At 34.4% G+C, this 16,349-nt stretch overlaps 1 protein-coding gene across 1 annotated transcript in view; it reads right to left on the minus strand.

The window, feature by feature from the left end:
• Positions 1–16,349, minus strand: part of PEAK1 (pseudopodium enriched atypical kinase 1) — a 290,387-nt gene that overhangs the window by 150,832 nt on the left and 123,206 nt on the right. The window contains exon 4 of the mRNA XM_024761788.1: positions 9,975–10,056. The gene's annotated coding sequence lies outside the window, so the exon portion shown is untranslated. The remainder of the gene's footprint in view (positions 1–9,974; positions 10,057–16,349) is intronic.

A 16,349-nucleotide genomic window follows, 5' to 3' on the forward strand; every position in this document is an offset into this window, starting at 1 on the left:
AATATTTAATAAATTTCAACACATATTCATAATAGAAACTTCAGAAAACTCAGAATGGAAAAGAACTACCATTTGATAAAGGGCATCTGTAAAATACTGACATAATAATAAATAATAAATGTTCTGTTCAACATTATACTGGAGATCATAGCTATACGGAGGCACAAAAAGGAAATGAAAAGCATAAAGATGGGAAAGGAAGAAGTTAAAATGTCTTTATTTACAGGAGACAAAATTATTGGCATAGGAAATCCTAAGGCATATACAAACTATATAGTGATTTCAGCAAGACTGTAGAACTTGTGTTCAATATACATATATCCATTGTATTTCTATATCAACAAACAACTAGAAATTAAAAATTTTTTTAAATGCCATTATAATAGCATTAAACAAAGTTAAATACCTGAGTTTATCCCTAACAAAATATGTGTAAGACCTATAAAACGAAAGCTACAAAACAAAGCTAAGACAAATTACAGAAAACTGAAATAAATAAAAATATATAACATAGTCATCAATTGGAAGATTCAAAATTGTTAATATGGCAATTCTTCGCAAATTCATCTACACATTCAATTCAATCTAAATCAAAATCCCAGTTTTTTTTGTAGAAATGTACAAGCTGATTCTAAAATGTATATGAATATCCAAATGAACAGAATAATTAAAATAATTTTGAAAATGAAGAACAAAGTAGGAATACTTACAATACCTGATTTCTGGAGTTAACATTAACTTACAGCAATCCATATAGTTTGGTAATAGCCTAATCATAACATATAGAAAACTGGAACTGAACAGAGAATCCAAAAATAGACTATAAAATACTTGGTCAATTAATTTTTAAAAGTGCCATGGTAACTCAATGCAGAAAGAAAATATTTTCAGCAAGTGTTGCTGAAACAACTGGATATTCATATGGAATAAAAATGAATTTTGCTTTTACATGACAGGATTTTGTATATGTAAAAATACTACATGAAAATACATCATAAACCTAAGAGTAGAATGTAAAACTATAAAGCTTCAAGAAGAAAACAGGGAAAAGTTTTTATGACTTTAGGATAGACAAAGATTCAAAAGCATGAACCATAAAAAAAAAAAAAGAAATATAGAAACAGTCACCTGATAAACCATACTTTATCAAATTAAAAACTTCTGCTGTTTTAAAAACATCATTATAGGGACTTTCCTGGTGGTCCAGTGGGTAAGACTCCACGCTCCCAATGCAGGGGGCCTGGGTTCCATCCTTGGTCAGGGAACTAGATCCTGCATGCATGCCACAACTAAGAGTCCACATGCCACAACTAAGAAACCCACATGCTGCAACTAAAGGTCCTGCATGCCGCAACTAAGACTCAGCACAGTCAAAATAAATAAATACATACTTTTTTAAAAAAGTCAACAAACAAAAATAATTGCATTTCAAAAAAATCATTATAAAAATTAAGTGGCCAATAATTACATTAAATGATTAAAACCACAAGATACCATTTCACACTCATTAAATGGCTAAATTTAAAAGACTGACAATTCTAAATATTGGTGAGGACGTACAGCTGTGGTGCCTAAATACTGGTGAGGCTGTAGAGCTGCATTGATTCACCTTCTAATACAGCAGCCACTAGCCACATGTAGCCATTTAAATTTAAACTGATAAACTGAATAAAATTAAAAATTCACTTCCTCAGATGTACTAGCCATATTTCACCTGCTCAACAGCCACATGTGGCTAGTGGCTACAGTATTAGACAGTGCTGATATAGAACATTTTCATTATTGCAGAAAGTTCTATAGGATAACATTAATTTAGAACATCTAAAATGTTCACAAATTGCTGGTAGGTATGTAAAATTTTACCACCACTTTAAAAAAGTTTGACACCTTCTTTGAAAGTTGAACAAAACTTACCATATAACCCAACAATTCCACTCCTAGGTATTTACCCAGCAGGGTTGGTGTCATTAGAGTGGGGAGCTGGAACTTCCACCCCTGCCCAGAAGTACAGCCATCTCCTCCCCAGATGTCAATGGAGGGTAAGTGGGACTCTGAACTTATACTTCTAGGTGGCAATAATGAGGCAGCACCCTTTCACCCTGGCAGGGGAGTATCAAAAGAGGCCAGCTAAATTGATATAAAGTATAAAGCCTCATGACATAATACCCAAAATGTTCAGGTTTTAACTGAAAACCACTCATCATACCCCAAATCAGGAAAACGTCAACATAAATGAGAAAAGACAAACAATGGATGCCAATACCAAGATGACAAAGATTTAAGAATTATCTCACAAGGATTTTAAAGCAGCCACAATAAAAAGTTTCAATGAGAATTTTTAAGGGAGACAACACACTGGAAACAAATGAAAAATAGAAAGTCTAAGAAACAGAAGGTCTTAGCAAAGAAATAGAAGATACAAAGAATAAAATTACAGAACTGAAATTAAAAAGCCAAAGGATGGGCTAAACAGGAGAATGGAGGGGACAGAAGAAAGAACCAGTGAACTAAAAGATAAAACAACAGAAGTTACCCAGTCTAAATAACAAAAGACATAGACTGAATACAAATGAACAGAGCTTCAGAGAGCTGTGAAATTATAACAAAAGATCCAACATTAATGTCATCAGAGTCTTGGAAGTAGAGGAGAAAAAGGGTAGGGCTGAAAAAATATTGGAAAAAATATGGTTGAAAAAAGTTTCCCAAATTTGGCAAAAGACATAAACCTATAGATTCAAGAAGCTGAACAAATCTCAAACAACATAAATCCATAGAAATCCACACCACATATAGTCAAATTTCTGAAAACTAAAAACAATGAAAAAATCTCAAAAGCAGCAAGAGAAAAATGATCCTTTACCTACAGGGGAAAACCAATTTGACTATCAGTGGATTTCTCATAAAAAGCTATAGAGGTCAGAAGGAACTGGCACAATCTCTTTCAGGTGCTGAAAGAAAAAGAACTGTCAAGCCAGAATTTTTCCTCTAGAAAAATATCCTTAAGGAATGAAGAGAAAATCAACATATTCTTAGATAAAGGAAAGCTAAGAGAATTTTTTGCTAGTAGACTTGCCCTAAAAGAATGGATAAAGGAAGTTCTCTAAATAGAAAGGGAGTGAAAAAAGATGGAATCTTGGAACATCAGGAAGAAGGCCAAAAAGAGTAAAAATATGGATACATACAGTAAGAGTTCTTCTCCTCTTGTCTTCCAAATTATGCCTGACTGTTTAAGCAAAAATTATAACACTGTCTGATATGGTTCACAATGTATATAAAGGAAATATTTAAAACAAGTACATATAAAATACATGTATGCATGCATATAATATATACCTATAAATAATACATCTACACATAAAAATATTAATTAAATGAGGGAGGATAAAGGAACTAAAGGAAGGTAAGGGTTCTACACTTTGCTTGAAGTAGTAAAATGTAGCAGTGCCAGTGGTACTGTGGTACAGGAGACTGATCTGCTATAAATATACAATGTAATATCTAAAGCAATGATGAAAAAGTTATACAAAGAAATACATTTTAAAACACTATAGTAAATCAACATGGAATTCTAAAAAGTATTTAAGTAACCCACAGGAAAGCAGGAAAAGGAAAAGAGAAATGAAAAAGAGGAAACAAACAGAAAACAAAAAATTAAATGGCAGACTTATTATTTCTTAACATATCAATAATACCTTCATTAGCAACAGACCCAAATTGGAAACAACTAAAATGTCCTAAAATAGGTGAACTGTTAAACAAATTGTGGTACATCTATACCATGAAATATACTAAATCAGCCATAAAAAGGAATGAACACACCACAATTTGGGTGGATCTCAAGGGCATTATGCTAAATGAAAATAGCCAATCTCAAAGTTTATATATATACTATATCATTCCATTTTTATGACATTCTTGAAATGACAAAATTATAGAGATAGATAACAGATTACTGGTTTCCAGGGGTGAAGGGTGTGTGTGTGTGTGTGTGTGTGTGTGTGTGTGTGTGTGTGTGTGACTATAAAGGGACAGAAGGAGGGAAATCTTTCTGGTGAGATTGCAGTCTTGGTTACATGAATGTACACATGTGATAAAATGCCAAAGAACTATTATTCACTTTATATCAATATCAATTTCTTGATTTTGGTATTATTATTCTATAGTTATATAAGATGCAACTAATAGGAGAAACTGGGTGAATGGTACAAGGGACATCTCTGTACGATACTATCTTTGCAACTTCCTGTGAATCTATAATTATTTCAAAGTATGAAGTGAATCACCTTTGTGAATACTTTAGGAGCTCACTATTGGGGTCCCTATAATATGTATGAATAAAATTTTTTCCTTTTCTCTTTAAAAAAAATGATCACAACAGCTTTATTCATAATAGCTAAAACCTGGAAACAACTCAAATGTTCATTAACAGGTGAATGGCTAGACAAATGGTTATGTAGTTGTACAATGGAATACTACTCATAAATTATAAAAAGAATAAACCACTACACCCACAACGTGGGTGAATCTCAAAAATATTAAGCTGAGAGAAAGAAGCCACACACAAAAGAGCTCACAGTGAACAGTTCCACTTATACAACATTCTGGAATAGGCAAAACTAAGGCGATCAGTAGTTGCTAGGGCTTAAATGTAGGTAGAGGTTTTGAACAAAAAGGGGCAGTTTGAAGTTTTCTGGGATGATGGATCTACCTGTATCCTGTTTATAGCAGTAGTTTACATGGATCTGTACATGTGTTAAAGCTCACAGAACTAATAAAAAAGTAAATTTTACTGTATGTAGAAATTTAAAACAACAATAATAAAAACCATCATTTCCCATCACAGCTTTTAAGTCCCATCTTCAATTATTTGATAGATAAGAGTTGAACCTTGAACAACATTAGTTTGAACGGCATGGGTCCACTTACATGCAGATATTTTTTAATACTAAATTCAATACTCAATATTTTTCAGTACTACATGGTCCATGGTTGGTTGAATCCGTGGATGTGGACGAAATGGAGATACAGAGGGCTGACTATAAATGACACCTGGATCAACCCCTCTGTTATTCAAGGGTGAGCTGTATTCTACTCCTACTACTGTCACTACCTAGTTGGTGCTGAGTAAGTAATTTACCCCTTAACCCTTGGTTTCTTTTTGTAAAATGAAAGGAAATAATTAAATGATCTGTAAAGCTTCCTATTGTGTGCTTCTGTTAAATTTGTATTATCTCATAATTAATAAGGAACACAAAATATTTCTATGCACTCAAGCGGATTCTATAATCTTGCTTCAGACAGTGTGGTCTAGCTTTCAATATTCTCTGCTATTGGTTTTCTGTGATCTTTTTATGGGCTCTTAATGTCTGACCTTAGTTACTAGCTTTGAGTAGATGACTCAGACTATATGGGCTATACAAGATTTCTATTCTCTTTATCACATCAGACCTTCTCTATATTTTGCTTTTAAGAAGTCTGTGAACCAGTATTCATGCTAGAAAAATGACATCTGCTATTTTTAATTTTATAAGACATGTGGTATTAGCATTACTGGAAAAGAGACAGTAAGCCACTTTAAATGGTTTCACTCAATAGAATAAATTACTTTTTTTTTTAAACCTGTATGGAAAATCTGCAGTTCTCCAAATCTCTTACAATCCTTCATATCTCCTGTAGAAGACCAGCAGACTAGCAACATCTCAGACTACCAAGTCTTATATTGAAATGTTCTGTTCCTATATAAGAATGAGCAAAGCCAGCAAGGGAATTCATACAATTTTAATTTCAAATTCAGTGTTCATAGAAAACCCTGGCTGCAATCCCAAATGGCCTTTGGTTTAATTTTTTTTTTTTTGGAGATGGGGTTTCATAAAAGAAATAAGACTAGAGAAAAAATAAGTATCTATTTTCAACAACACTCAATTACATCCAACAGAATAATTTCTGAATACTTATAAAAATTATCCAATCTTCTCACTTTGAGAAATAAGAAAAATAAAAGTGGCATATATATATGCCAACAAATATTCCATTAACTATACTTGCTTGATACTATTTTTCTCTGATAAATCCAAATAACCAGGCAACTACAGATGAACTGATAATACAAATGTAGGCCAACCTCACTGTTGTGGCCTCTCCCGTTGCAGAGCACAGGATCTGGACGCACAGGCTCAGTGACCATGGCTCACGGGCCCAGCCGCTCCGCGGCATGTGGGATCCTCCCGGACCGGGGCACGAACCCATGTCCCCTGTATCGGCAGGTGGACTCTCAACCACTGCGCCACCAGAGAAGCCCTACATTTCTTTTTTAAAAAATATGAATCAATTCATTTAATTCTTTAAAATACATACTAAGATATAAAATAAGTCCTGAGCTACATATAACTGTTAAATAGCAATACATTTGGAAAAGGAAAACTAATCAGTATTTCCTTATAACTCCACTGTCATGTTAACCTTTAAGAAGGAAGCTGCAAATCTAAGTTTATCGCACCTCCTCAGTGTTGAGACCACACATGCAAACACACATACATACACCCACACACACAAACCAACATCTCTGTGTTTCCCTCACTGCCATCCTTAGATTTACTGAAGATGACATTGAAAAGGATCTGAGAGTTCCTCAAATTTCCATACATCTATTAAGAACTTATCTCATTCTTAGAAAGTACCCTGGTACAGAAACTAAACCCCATATAAAAAAGCAAATCTATTGATATATTAATACTGAATCAATCTCCTGGCAGAACATTTTATTTAGTGCTACCAAATTTGTAAACAAGACTGAAAAAAAAGTGTTTCAACAATTTCTTTATAGAAGTAGTTTTATAAAAAATTAAAAGGCTTAATGTATTGAACCCATGTCTTCTGAACTACTGGTATACTGAGGGAATCTTTTAAAATGAATGAGGCACCATCCTGGAAGCCTGGCTCTTTAACCCTAAAGCCAAACAAGGGAAACCCAAAAATCACAGAAAAAAAAAAAAAAAAATCAAAGTCCTCAGCTCAATATCATAACTTTATTATGACCACTTAAATCACAGCTGGCCAATGAAAAGCTAACTGTAGTCCTTAAAACTCACTGTAGTCTGGGTAAGCAAGATAGTCATACTATAATAGGTACAATTCAGTAAAAAAAAAAACTGTTTATGTCAGGTGTTTAAAGTTTCCAGGAGACTAGCTCTTGAGTTATCTCAAAACAAGACCTAAATATCAACTACTGTGAAGTGGCCTTTTCATTTTTTCCTTTAAAGAGCTTTAAAAGCAGTGGTTGAAAAAACCCTTGCGCATGTTTTGAGGCCAGATTCAAAACTGAGAACTAAAGACCAGTCTATTCAAGTTTTCCTCAAATGCCATTTCCCTGGATACCATGGATCTGATGACATTAGAATGGGAGCTGGTTGCGAGGCGGGGCTCTGTAGGGAAGGGCATGTCGAAGAAACGTCAGCCAACAGGGGAAAAGAATCTTTAAAATTCTCTTAAGGAAGAAAGACTTTAGGAAAAACATTTTTCTTCTCTAACTTAAGAGAAGTTAAGAAATCTTACACTGTTAAGAAGTTAAGAAATCTTACACTTAAGAAATCTTACACTGTTACTTTCAATTTTGTTGTGTACCTATTCCATCCTTTATTGTTTTATTTGATTAGAAACATATGGAAGATCCTCCTTCCATTTATTAGTTCTATAGAATATAGTTTATAAAAAACTTTAATATAGAATAAAAATAGAAATTTTATTAATGACCGAATTTTCATTTCCACAGAGAAAGCACCATCACATCATGTAATCTAGAAAATCACCTCCTTTTAAAGGAAGGAAAATTGGGGGTCAAGACTGTAAAAGAATAACTGCTAACATCTATATTCTAGTTTTAAGATAATTTTCTTTCCAATTAAAAAAATACATATTATTTACAGAAAGCTACCACGGTAAAGCAATTTGTTGTTCTGCACAGCAGGACACAGCATGGGGACAGTTAATGTTTCCACAGCTACAGAGTGGAAATAGGAAAGAAAATTCAGTTCACATCACGAAAGGCAATGAAATAATTAAATAATTTCGTGTAAAATTTAGCTTCCTACACGAATTTGTTCGTTTGTCTTATATCCTTTTGAATTAACTGTCTTAAGTTCTCCTTAGCTCATCTACAATTTACAAGTACTTTATTACGAAATATGGTTTCTCTATGAATTATCAATACTTTGTTGAGGATAAAACAATTCAAATAGTACACTATTGATAAACACAAAAATACTAAAAGTCAATTATACCTACTCCTAATCCAGGAATAAATGAAAACAAATATTAAATCAACTTGTAGATCCTAGTTTTTGCCCCCCTCCTTCCCTCTTTGTTTCTGCTATTTATACTGCTGTAGTCATTACTACTTTTATACTAGGGAATGTTTCTTTTTCCTGCTTGGATTTGTTTCATAAATCATTGAATTCTCACTTTCTCCCACAATAGGACTTCATCACAAAGATGTAATTAATCCCATTAAAGCAAGGAAACATGGCAAACTTTAGGCTGACAGTCAAGTCATTTAGTTTAGGCTCAGCTATGTGACCCTAGACCAATTCAATTGCTCATCTGCACAATGATGATGATGATATTTAATCCACAAGATTGTGGTGAAGCTTGTATGAGATTAATGTATGTGAAAGAGCTTTGGATGTTTAAAGTGTCATACAAATGTAAGGGTCTCAGTTTCTTCATCTATCATATAGAAGGATTCAGTTAGGTGATCTCTAAAGACTTCTCATCTCTAAAAAGTCTTTGATATTTAAGTATGAATCACATTAAAAAATCTACTTACTCTTGGGATAATATCATAGTTCTAAGAGACTTAGGGAACAATTAACTCAACCTTCTCATCTCACAAAATGAGTCCAAAAGCAGGCTAAGAGACTGGCAGATCACATAAGTCAGTAGGAAAGTTGGGAGAAGGAAGGACTCAGACCTGACTCCTACCTCAACATCCTTTCTATCATGTGATGTTGTTCACTATTCTGTGAATTCAAACTCTCTCTTCATCACAGCTTAAACAATTATCTTTACAAACAGATTACAATGAAAAGCTTATTAAGAAAATGTGAATATTACTCTGGTGAAGATGACCTATTAATAGTCCAATTAAAAATGTTTACAAATGTCACTAATAGCAAAAGGAGCTTAGATCAAACTGTCCAGCTATTCAGTTGGTTTGTGTGATATTCAATTTTAAGTCAATAGGTATGATGTAAATCCTACCTAACCTTTCACAGTACAGAGTTTTAATTCTGCTTTTGTTACTTACTAGCTATGTGATTTTAGGCAACTTATTTCTCTGAGCTTCAGTCTCTTCCTGTTTCTTTAAAACAGGGATAATACCAAGTATGTCACCTGGCTGTTGTGAATTAAGTGATCTAGCTCATGTTAAGACCCTACGACAGTGTCTGGCACATACTAAGTGCTCTACAAATATTAGTTTCCTTCTCTAATCTTCTAAGCTTTAGGAGAATAGAGACTGTTTCCTCTCCTTTTACTTTATCATAAATATTTATTAAATTAAATATATGGGGTCCTGGTCCTCAACTTCAGTTATAAGCAATTGTACAACTAAACCTAAATAAAATGAGGAGCAGTGTGACAAAATGGAAGGTAAATGGGGTTTGGAGTCAACAAATCTGAGTTTGAATCCTTGACTGACTATCTAATAGCTTTTTTACCTTGAGCAATTTACCAGACCTCTCAAGCTTCTTATCTGAAAATGTGACTTTTATCTAGCTTTTTATGATTCTGTTATTCATATTAACAGACATCACAAATACCTAGAAAGGGGCCTATCTTATTCATCTTTGTCTCTTCCATACTAAGGCAAAGTTCAAAATTATAAGTTCTGCTGTTGGAATAAGGCAGGAGATTGAAAAAAAAAAAGAGATTCAAGATTAGAATAAATGTGTTACATTAAGAAAAGAAAAAGTACAAACCCAGTTTAACTGGCACCAACTCTAGGCATTATGTCATTGCTTCCTTTTCTTTCCTGAGGAATGGACCTCAAATATTCTTTTCCTACAGGAAGAGCAAAGTGGGGAATGTTTATTAGTGAAGGTCATTTGACTCACACTTTAAAACTGAGCATTTTAAAATTTACCATAACGAAGTGAGAGAGTGGCATGGACATATATATACTACCAAATGTAAAATAGATAACTATGGGAAGCAGCCACATAGCACAGGGAGATCAGCTCTGTGCTTTGTGACCACCTACAGGGGTGGGATAGGGAGGGTGGGAGGGAGGGAGACGCAAGACGGAAGAGATATGGGGATATATGTATATATATAGCTGATTCACTTTGTTATAAAGCAGAAACTAACACACCATTGTAAAGCAATCATACTCCAATAAAGATGTTAAAAATAAAATAAAATTTACTATAAGACAGTACTTACCATAAGCCAATACTCATTCTATTTAATGGACTTGTTTTTAAGAGATAAAATAACCAAGAGGTGTTTTACTTTAGAAAATACTACAGGTCTAAATAGTCAAAAACTATCCTTACCTCAAAAATTACTTTCAATGAATAACAATGCTTTGTTAAAGATGACTTAAACTACTCAGAAAAGGATGGCACAAAGCACTGCAGTTTATTACAGTATGCAAAAATACTTCTAGAGCTATACTTAATCTTTTGAGCGAAGGGTGAGTGGTGAGGTATACACAATTATGAGAATCTGATGAAAACTATGAATTGATGCCCAGAAAAATGCACATACGTGCATCAAATTTTGCATATAATTTTAGCTGAGTCATGAAACACAGGCATTATCCTATAGATCTCTAAAACCTGTTAGCAGATGCTAAGCAACCTCTGTTTTTGAGTTTTTCAAAATAATGGACTTATAGGATTTTAGAACCATAAGCAATTTAGCAGTCATCTAATGCAAACTGCTAACAGAAAAATGAAAAAATAGTCCCCCAGAAAGTTAAAAAGAATTAGGTAAAGCCTTACTGCACTCAGGAACAGAGAGGTGTCCAACTACCATGCCCATCCAAATAAGACTGACAGTGCAAAATTTAGTATAAGTCAGTGCCTTTGGGTCAGAGTAATTATCACAATGGAACCAGAATTGACTTTCAAATGGTTGTTTGGTCTAAACACATAATAGATCATCATTGATGGTTAAGAAAATGAAATCTGGACATGTGAAAAAGTTGATCAAGTCATTTAATCTTTCTTATCCTCAGGTTCTTCAAAACAAAATGGAAATAATAAAACCTACCGTTGTAGGATTATTTTAAGGATAAAATCTGATAATATGCATAAAGTATTTAACACAGTGCCTAGGTACATAGTAGGTGCTCATGAAATGATATGAATTTTAAAATATTTCTTGTCAAGTCATGGAATTGGGTAAAATATTAAATAAAATCTCAAAGTAAATGAGATGCTTTCCAGCTAAACAAAATAACTAGCAAACATTTACTGAGTATCTATACTATATTATTCAAGGTGTTACCGAGGATACAAAAAGGATAAAGTTGTTCTCCTTTCAAGGGAAACTAGGCAAAGACACAGAGTTTTTTTCCTTCTCAGTTTCCTTCTTGGGTTCCTTTTTCATTTCCCCTCAGGGCTCAGCTTTCTGCCCACTTCATACTCTACCCATATTCTCTGTACTCCCACCAGGACTGAGAGGACCCTCACATGAATACCTCTAATCCTGACCTTTCACCTGAGCATCAGACTCCTATATCTTGTTGTCTTCTGTATGTTTCCAACTGAAAGTACCATAGTAAAATACATTAAAAACTTTTCCTAACATCTATTCCTTCTTTAAATTCCCTGCTATAGTTATTAACAGCCACTGAGACACTCAAATCAAAGTCCAACGGTAATCTCACATTTCACCAATCACTTTAAATGTCTGATTCATTTCTACTCTAAACACTTTCCATGTCTATGTCCTCAATTCATCCCTATTAATAGTATCCAAATCCAGGGCATTATCTCTCAATATGACTAAATCAGTAATCTAACTGGTCTACCCACCTCTACTCTTACCCTACCTCAAAATCATTTACCATACTCCTGCCAAAATGATTACTCTAAAATGAAAATCTTGCCACACCGTGAGTATGTCAAACCCTTCAATAGCTATCTATTATCCACAGAATAAAGTCCAAGTTCACCCAAAAAATAAATGCCCAAGTATGACATATAAAGTCCTCAATGACCTGGCTCATGCCTCTCTCTTCAGCTTCATTTCCTATCTCCCACTTCATCACACTACGGCCATACTGAACTACTTGTCAAGCTTCACGCTGTTCTCTTTGTTGATATAAACCTACACTTCTTCCATGAATAGGAAATTCTTACTTGTTCTTCAAGATTCAGGTCCAAGATCATCTTCTCTGGGAAGCTTCCAGAGTATACTTCCCTCCCCCACCAAGCTCACGCATTATCACAACAGGCACTCAGGAGATATTTGTTAAACGGAACTGAAACTAAGAAAACTAACAACAAACAGCAAATAATTTATACATATCAAGCCAGTGAGAAGGGCAACGAGATGGATTTCAGTGTTTCTTTGGAAAAAAGTCTTGATCTAGGGATACGAGGAGTAATAGTTCAGATTGTTGAAGAAAGGAAATTAAAGTATTTGAGTGAGTAAAACAGAGATGGAAATGGACACATTTAGAGGAGACGTGTAAGACAAGACTGGAGGGATAGTAAACAGCAGATATAAACTCACGAATGTAGCCATCCATATAAAAAAATTTAGAGACACAACCAATAAATCACCAAAGATTTTTAAACAGTTTTCTCTGAAACTGTATGATGTAGTTGCCATTTACAGACACTACCCTCTACTTCAATTAAAGAGATATTAGTTTAGAAAGATGTTTTCATCTTTTAGCTAATCTCTTGCATTTTTATAAGTTTGAGGAGATACTCTCATTTAATTAGCATGTACTGAAGAACTTTACATAAAATCCTGAAATTATAACATATCTCTATATGTCACAATAGTTTACTGAAATTGGAATAAGGTAACACAGACTCTCTCTTTCATTTAGTTCAAGGGCTAGTCAATCTCATTAAATAATCTTTAATATTAGAACATTAGGTTGCTCCAAATCAGCAGGGGAAAATGAAAATATAGTAAGCTTAATGCCAATTCACAGAGGAATTCAACTGTAAATATTTTGCTTTCTGAATGCAGAATTAAAGAATATCAATCCTGAAACTTAAATACACTAGTCATAGTACAGAAGAACAGATGTATGAGGTATTCCCATATGAAGAGTGAAGATTAAGGTTATCTACCATGAATAAGAAGAGGAAAAAAATGCTGTTATCCCTGAACTATACTTCATGACACAAAATCTACTGCTTGCAGTAAAAACAGAGAAGACTCACCCTAATATATTAACTAGAAAACCACACAATAGTCAGAAGAGGATCACGTTAGAGGAATAAATAAAACAATTAAATCAGCCACCCCAAACTGAAGCATCTCTAAGTGGATGTCTGTATCACTGTATCATTGTTATTTTATATACTTGACAATATAGCTGTATAAGATAATAACAACCCTAGGCACATCTTCTATATCAAGAGGAAAGGTGATTAGAAAACAGATATATGTAAATAAGCACAGAAGCACTTCGGAGCTTAAAAATCATTTGCATGGAGTTGTATGTCTTCTTGTCCTTGATTGTAAATGCCAATTCCCTGCTTTCAGGTTTGCAGACAGTAAAAAGAGAGATACCAAGCTGAATGTTAATTTTCAACATAAAACTGATGTTATGACAGAAGAGATGGGTGATTCTCACTCTCACATCATACCTGCCATTTTAAAACACCCCTACTGATATGAACTAACATTCATGAATAACAGGTTAAAAAAAAATCCTTTTGAGCTGTTGTATTTAAGCAAATTGACAGATATGAATGCAGAAACACTAGTCTTGGATCATGAAATCCCCTCACACATGAACATCACTGTAAAATAAATTTTTCTAAGAGAATAGACACTGAAAATATTGCAAGTCTGCTAAAGAGAAAAACATCAAGCTATAAAAGAAACTGGCAGCCTACCAATATGATGGTGATGAACATGTTATGCTCAAGTGTGCTGTAAATGATCATTTAAGATGCTGTCAGTCAATGTCACCTATATTTCTTTAATATTCTGTTTTGTGAAAAGACCATTGGCTTAGGGAATATGGAATCATCCATCTGCAAGAGCAAACTGTTTTTGTCTGATATGGATTTATTTTTTCAACAAGAAAAGAGAGATATATATTTCTTGGGACCATAATCTCAAGCATACATTGGGACTAATGTCTGTACTGTACAAGTGTAAGGATTATTCATAAAAGAGTAGATTTTATACACACACAGTCGGTTCTTGCTATGTGTGGTAGTTAGGTTCTATAAAGTTTCTGTGAACACTGAATTGGTGAATACTGTGCTTCCACTGCTTCTAGGAAATGGGAAACACAGGGTTAGGTTCCTGCAAGCCTCTGCTTACAACATTTTATCAACCTATCAATATGTAGGTTTTTTTTTAATGTGTACTTCTGTTAAGAGATACCTTATTTAATATATACTGTTGATTCATTAAAATCGAACTCACAGCCAACAGCACAGCTCATAACTGAACAAAAGCTTCTCTAACACACTTCCTTTCGCCATTAGGCACATCACAACCTTCTTGTGCTTAAGCACACTACACAGTACTTCAGCACAATATCTGGAGGCCACGTTAAACAGTGACATCACTCCCCAAAAAAGCATAAAAATGTGAAAAACATGGCACTAAGGAGATGGCAAAAAAGATGCTTCTTTATAGTACATGAGTTGAAATAAGAAGGCAAGATGTCACCTTGCTCAACCTCAGCTGAGAATGTACACATCAGGCATCTCAATTTTTTTGCCACTCTGCCTATGTCTGCAAATGATTGTGAAAGCACAATTACTGATTTGGGAGTTTAAATCTTAGCAAGTAAGTGAATTTGCAAATATGGAATCCATGAATAGTGAGGATCAAATGTGTATATATATATACATATGTGTGTGTGTATATGTACACACACATATGAACGATGTGATATACGACATCTGGCAGGAAAGACAAGTTATGGGACTCTCTGGTTTGAGGCTCCCCTAAGGTCCAGTCCTATATTTCCTTTTGGCATACCAGATACATCTACCTGAATGTCCTACCAGCACTTCAAACTTAAAAGACCAAGCTCATCTTCTGCACCTACCCTAAACCTGTCTTCTGCTATATTACTTCTCCAATAATAGCACCATCTCATCTACTCATTGTGACTCTGACTCCCTTCTCCACCCTAGCCAGGGAGTAAATCATGTTGATTCTTCCTCTGAAATATCTCTTACTCCCTTCTCCACCCTAGCCAGGGAGTAAATCATGTTGATCCAGTCCTATATTTCCTTTTGGCATACCAGATACATCTACCTGAATGTCCTACCAGCACTTCAAACTTAAAAGACCAAGCTCATCTTCTGCACCTACCCTAAACCTGTCTTCTGCTATATTACTTCTCCAATAATAGCACCATCTCATCTACTCATTGTGACTCTGACTCCCTTCTCCACCCTAGCCAGGGAGTAAATCATGTTGATTCTTCCTCTGAAATATCTCTTAAAGTTATCTCCCCCTGCCCAACCCCACTACAGTTATCACTAAATGCTTTTCTATCATTTGGACCACTGGCACAGTTTACTGTCTTCCCTCTCTATCTTCTACCCCAGAATCACAGGTGATATTATTGTCAGTGTTATTTTTCCAAACCTAATTACACTCTCTTGTACCTATAAGATGAGCTTGAGACTTCTTGGTATGGTATACACATACTTTTATGACTTGACACCAAACCATCTTTTTAGACTCACCTACTGACACGCTTCTCTGATAAACTGTATATTCTAGCCATGATAATTTATTTCCCATTATTTGAATATATCATACTTTTTAAAGGCCCTTTATGCATGCTATAAATTTCACTAGCAATCTTCTTTCTTCCATTTTCTACTTGCCCTTAAGGCTTCTGCTGATGGTACCTCCTCTGTGAAGTCTTTCCTGATAAGCCTCTATCTCCACCTCAGGCCAAGTTAGTCAGTCTTGCCTGTTCTTCCACAGTATTTTCACATACTTCTATTACAGAATTCCTTAAGTTAAGTTCTAATTATTAACAGAGAAAGTACGAGAATGCACAAGGTTGGCCAATTACTATTATAGTTAGGTGGTGACGGGGATTCATTATACCACTGTGTACCACAGAGTGTATGTTAAATGTCCATTAAAGGAATGAAATAAAATTTAGGGTG

Source organism: Neophocaena asiaeorientalis, unplaced genomic scaffold (genome assembly GCF_003031525.2).
Source record: "Neophocaena asiaeorientalis asiaeorientalis breed wild unplaced genomic scaffold, Neophocaena_asiaeorientalis_V1.1 scaffold54, whole genome shotgun sequence".
Classification (NCBI taxonomy): Eukaryota; Metazoa; Chordata; class Mammalia; order Artiodactyla; family Phocoenidae; genus Neophocaena; species Neophocaena asiaeorientalis.